We start from the raw sequence: 6,419 nt of genomic DNA, 5'->3' as shown, positions 1-6,419 counted from the left end.
AGAGCCTTGTTCCAATATTCAAAATCTATATTTCACAATAAGAGCCTGCCAAAGGCTCGAAACAATATGTCTATCAGACACTGAAAATAGTAGAACAGCCTACATAGTAGCCTGGTCCTGTTAGAGAGCCTTCTCCTGTTTCTTGCCCCCAACAGAAAGCTAGCAGGTTTCTGGGCTACTTGGTATATAAGCTGGTATAACACACCCAAATGAGGGATGTTCTGTCTCAAGGATCACAATAAGCCTACAAATTGTTGTGCTTCTTTCTTTGTGGTAAGAAAGGCCAGGTGCAATTTCATATCTTTGACCTTGTAATTAATATCTCTGAATACTCTACAGCAATAGATTCCTAAGCATTGCACTAAATTAGAAGACTACTTAATTTAGTTGGATTTATTTTCTGTCTTCTGATGCCCAGATGAGTTACCAATGAGTCTGAATTGGTTGACACGTCATACTGCCTACGTCAATTCTATATAACGTCAGCTTTAGAATACTAATATTGTATTTCATGGAAGACACATATGATCAAGGTCTCTTCTAACTAAGTTATGACACAGAGCTGCAAATATAATACATCCTTGGGGCAAAACTGTAAATGAATACTACTGGCAATACAAAATAAAGCCAATTGCTTCTGGTGATACTGATGGAGACATAGTTAGAAAAAGGAACTTGCTAGATCAGTAACTGCATAACATGTACCAAGAGATGTACATGTTCATCTTCTCAAGTAAGGATGCCACTCAGTCACCTTGTGGCTTTGCTGCCTCCTCTCTTCACTGTTCTTCACCCGGCTGACATCTAGGCTGGAAACTGCTCTACATGCTTCTGATTTGTCATATTCAGATGCTCTTACTACAGCTCTCAAGCTCTGCTTTCACATTACTAAGCTCTTCTTGCAATAAGCAAACTCAGTGTCTTGCTCAGAAGCAGGCTTTGCTGCTGCTTAATGAGAAAGCAAAATCTGATCTTGAGCATTATGTGATTTATCTCCAGCACTGGAGATTTTCTTGGCCTTCTCCTACTAGTCTCCAGATCCATGTGTGGCCTCTGCGACTGGGCTACAAATGTGTATTTGATATCTTTCTCTTTAAATCCATAGGAATTGGAATAAAATTATAACACATTCCAGGCCACACCTGTTGTGTAGACTACTTGTCACAACTTGTGTTTTGATTAAACTGCACAAGGAATCCATGTTTGATACAGAAAATGACAAAATACAGATGCAAAACAGAAAACCCAAAAGCTAAAGTAAACTTAAATTCCCCCATAGAAATTTATTTTAATATTTTACTGTTGATTCTACTTTTCCCAATGCTTTTATCCACATATAGAAACATTAAGTAGAAAGAGATATGTATGGATGTATGTATTCATATCACACTTTTTGTAACCAGTTTTGGTGAAAATATTTGAGGTGAATGTAAGACAGGGTTTAATTTAGCTTAGGCTAGACTCAAATTGATTGGATAGCTGAGCTGGGTCTTACCATTCGGGTCTTCCTGCCCTGTCTGTTGGGTTCTGAGATTATAGACATGCACCACCACAGGGAGTAGCACATTGCTTTTCAAGTCCCATGTCTGATAATGGGTTACTGGAACAATACCTCCTCTTCATCTACTTTAAAGAAAAGGTGTCTGAAAGCAAAGTATGACACTTTTAAAAAAGAACAAGAGCCTTGACTACTGAGTATCCTCTGCCATCTTACTTTGGATTCCATTTCAGTCATTAGACACAAAACATAATTACAGCTATCTTGTTGTGGTAAATATTATTTAGGTGTCTCTACCTCACTTAAATCAAGGAGGTATCAAATAAAAGACACAAAAGACTTTGTATTTTTAATAGGCATTAAAGCACCAGAGTTTTGCAGATATCAACTCTCTATATTATTTTGTCTATTTCCCTGTTAAGATATCACTTGCCATGTTCGGTCTAGGCTGCTCATACTCCCAGGCCAGCCTTCCTGGCCATACACTCACAATCCTCCTACCCCATGACACCGTCTTCCTTCTTCCTCTTCTCTCTCCTTCATGGTCTAATCCCTGGACACCAAGCCTGGGAAATGAAGCACCTACTACCTTTCTTCTCCCCAACTTTAGACTTTAGGTGTTTTTATTAAGCAATCATCGAAGGCAGGAAAAAAATGGTGGTAATGATGTAATTATAATCAGAAAAAATCATTATACAATGTTGAACCAGGCTTTATGTCCATGTGCCCAGGGTCTAGAATCCTGTATTACAGCAAATTAAGAATTTCTTATAAAATTTCTCTCAGGCTGAACATTTTAAGCCTAGAATATAGTAGTCTTTTTAGACAGTGTCACATCATTGATACCCACATTTCTTATTTTGGTTGAACTAATGTAACTACATTAATTAGATTTGTTTGTTTTTTTTTAAAGCACAAATCTATTTTTATTTATTTACTTTGCATTAGTTTAAATCTGGGATGGGTACAGCATCACACGGATTCTGTGTCCAATGGCCTTTGCAGGAAGGTTGCTTCAGAATTTGGCACGGACCATGCCACTGTTTCCTTGGGCCCGAGTTACCTTTCCCCAGATCACTCTGGTTTTGTTTGGTTTGCCTCCAGGAGTCACTGTATTGCTCTTTGCTTTGTACATATAAGCACATCTCTTGCCTAAGTAGAACTTGGTTTCATCTCGGGCAAAAACACCTTCAATTTTAAGAAGAGCCGTGTGCTCTCTTTGGTTTCGGAGACCTCGCTTGTAGCCAGCAAAAGTGGCCTTGCACCACAGCCTTCCAGACATACTTGCTTTTAGAAGTTTTGTTCCCAGCAGGCCTCCAAAGGCTCCAAGATGGCGGAAAGAGCCATTAATTAGGTTTAACATAAGTTCAGTTTTTTCTCCAAATTCCTGATTGCCTAGTGTGCGGTCCTAAGGAAAGAGCAGGAAGGACAGCCAGGAAAATACACACAAAAAAGTGGAGGAAAACAAAAAGTCCTATAAATAAAACCATGAAAAATAACAAATCAAGAATTGAAGAAAACAAAACTATTCAAGACCTAAAAATAGAAGCAATGAAGAAAACATAAACTGAGGGAATGCTGGAAATAAAAATTTTGGACTGCAAAGGGGAACTACAGAGGCAAGGTTCATCAACAGAATATAGAGATGAAAGACAAATCTCAAGCATTCAAGAAACAATATAAGGAGTTGATACATCAGATAAAGAAAATGTTATGTCTAAAACTTCCCAACAAAGTATCCATAAAATCCAGGGCATTGTGCAAAGACAAACATAAGAATACTAGGCATACAGGAAGAATACTAGATCAAAGTCTTGGAAAGTATTGACAGCAAATCTTAGAAAAAAAAATCCTAACCTAAAAAGGAAGGTACCTATCAAAGTACAAGAATCATCAAAACATCAAACAGAATGGACCATAAAGTGAAGTCTCTTCCCTGTATAATAATCAAAACATGCACTACCAAGAAAGAATACTAAAAGCTGCAAAGGGAAAAAGCCAAAAAACAGATAAAGGAAGATCTATTAAAATTACAGGTGACTTCTCACTGGAGTCTGTAAATGCCAGAAGGTCTTGGACACATGTGCTGCAGAAAATACAGATGACCAGATTATTATATTTAGAAAAAAAATAATCACCATAACTAGAAAAAATATAATAGTACATGATAAAGTTAAATTTAAACAATATCTATCTACAAATACAAACCTACACAAAGGGATAGAAGAAGAATCCAACCCAAGGAACTTAATCATAGACATAAAAACACAGGTAGTAAATAATCTCCTATTATCTGCAAAATAAGAGAAAGCACACACACACACCACCATCACCAATACCACGAGCAGCAGCAGCAACAACAACAACAAAATACCAGGAGTTAATAATCATCGTTCATTGACTCAATATAAATAACCTCAGTTCTCCAATTAAAATGGCTAACAGAATGTACACTAACAAAAAAATCTATCCTTCTATTACACACAAGAAATGTACCTCAACATCAAGAATAGGCATTATTTCAAGACAAAGACTTTTAAGAAGATATTCCAAGTAAATGGGCCTAAGGAGCAAGCTGATTTGACTATTTTAAAATATAGCAAACTAGATTTAAAACAGAAAAAAAATCAAGAATTGGAGACAGATAATGCATATTCCTCAAAGGAAAGAAACCACTAAAAATGACATTTAAATTTTGAACATCTAGGCCTAAAACGCATGGTCACCAACCTTTGTGAAAGAAAGAGTTTTAAAGCTAAAATCACATCATAACCTTCATAAACGTATACTCACAAATTTCAATATCCCACTCTCACCAACTGACAAATTAACCAGAACAAAAGTAAACAGAGAAATACTCTAGCTGACAACATGAACATGTCCAGCTGATATTTAGAGAACATTGTACTGAAATCGAAGAGAATATACCTTCTGCTTGGCACCTCATGAAACTTACTCATAAACTGACCACATATTCAGACACATTGTCAGTCTCAATACATACAAGAAAAAATGAGCTAATACCATGTATTTTATCAAACCACAATGGAATACAGCTGGATACCAACAAAACCAGAAAACAAAGCTTACAAACTCATAGAAGCTACAATTCTGAATGAAAACTAGCTTAAGGCAGAAATAAAGGAAGAAATTAGACTTCTAGAATTCAATGAAAATGAATATGCAACAAGCACACTATTATGGAGCACAAAGAAAATGAAATGGTTCAAAGAAGAAAGCTAATTGAACAAAATCCCTACATAAAATAATTGGAGAGTTCTCATACTGTCAATTTAAAAACATGCTTTAAAGTCTAGACAATAAATACGTGAGTGAGAAATGGAAAAAAGAAAGTGAACATCAAGAAATTATCAAATTGGGCTCTGAAATCAATAAAATAGAAAGAGAAGAATGCAAAGAGTGAAACATGGAGTTGGTTCTTTGAGCCTTTTATTAGACAAGGTAGTCAACCCCTTATTAAAAGACAGAGAATATCCAAATTAATGAAATTGAAAATGAAAATGGGAACAAAATAACAGACAATGAAGAAATCCAGAGAATGATAGAGACATAATTTTAAAATGCCTGTATTCCACTGAACTGGAATTTCATTAAAAAAAAAAAAGAAAGAAAGAATAAGGTAAATCCCTCAGGAGATTCCACTTATCAAAGTTAAATCACACTAAGATAAACAACTTAAACTGCCTAACCATCTAGAAAAAGAGAAGCCATTACAAATCTGCTACCAAAAGGAGTCCAAGGCCATGAGTTTTAGGGTAGAAATCTACCAGACTTCCTAAGAGGAGTTAGTAAGAATACTCCTTAAACTATTCAACAATATAGAAACAGAAAACACATTAGCAGATTTATTTTGTGAACCCATGGTTACTCATATATTCAGCCAAGAAAGACTCAGCAACAACAGAGAATTAAGGACCAATTTTCCTTAAAATGACAGATGCAAATATACTTAATATAACAATATGAATATAATAAAATAAAATAGAAAACAAATCCAAATATCATTTACCATGATCAGTGAAGTAGGCTCCATTAAAGAGATGCAGGGATGGTTCAAAATAATGTGATTAATGTGTAAAAAAAAAAAAAAACAAGTTGTCATCTCATTAGATGAAAAATTCTCTGACAATATCCAGCACCATTTTGTGATAAAACTCTTGGAGTGATTAAGGATACAAGGGACATACTTAAACATAATTATGCATCTTCACAGCAAGCTTATAGCCAATCTTTAATTAAATCTAGGAAATTTCTAAATAACTTCACTAAATCATGTACAAGACAAGGTGGACTATTATCTTCATTTCTATTCACTACACTATCAAAAAGTTTAGCTACAGCAATAAAATTGAAGATGAATGTAATATAAACTAGGAAATAGGAAGTAAAATTATCTTTATTTGCAGATGATATGATAGTATGAATAACAGAACCAATACTTCCCAAAGGCAACTTATAGAATTGATAAATACTTTCAGCAATTTTTTTAGATACATGATTAACTAAAAAAGAAAAAGAAAATCAGTGGCCTTCCTATGTACAAAAGAGTTTGCAAGTACAAACTAAATAGAGAGACATAGTAAACTATCAATTGATTTTTGTTGCTTCTCACATTCTTTTCTACATAGTAAGTAACCTTGAGTAATTCCACATAAGTGTGTTGGGTAAGATCTCACCAAATTCTTTGTAGTCACACATTACTATTGGTATTACTAAAGGTCTTCAAAGACTACTTTAATATGAAAAGACTTTGTGTGTTTGTGTGTGTTTTTTTGAGACAGGGTTTCTTTTATAGCCCGCGCTGTCCTGGAACTCATTCTGTAGACCAGGCTGGCCTCGAACTCAGAAATCTTCCTGCCTCTGCCTCCCAAGTGCTGGAATTAAAGGCATGTGCCACCAC

The 6,419-nt window shown here is 35.2% G+C and overlaps 1 pseudogene; it reads right to left on the bottom strand.

Annotated features, from left to right (window-relative positions):
• Positions 1-2,447: 2,447 nt before the first annotated feature.
• LOC114635877 lies at positions 2,448-2,780 on the bottom strand (annotated as a pseudogene).
• Positions 2,781-6,419: the final 3,639 nt, after the last annotated feature.

The sequence above is a fragment of the Grammomys surdaster genome, unplaced genomic scaffold, assembly GCF_004785775.1.
Source record: "Grammomys surdaster isolate TR1022 unplaced genomic scaffold, NIH_TR_1.0 119130, whole genome shotgun sequence".
Lineage (NCBI taxonomy): Eukaryota > Metazoa > Chordata > Mammalia > Rodentia > Muridae > Grammomys > Grammomys surdaster.
Note: the sequence above shows the minus strand (reverse complement) of the source record. Positions and strands in the feature narration are given on the sequence as shown.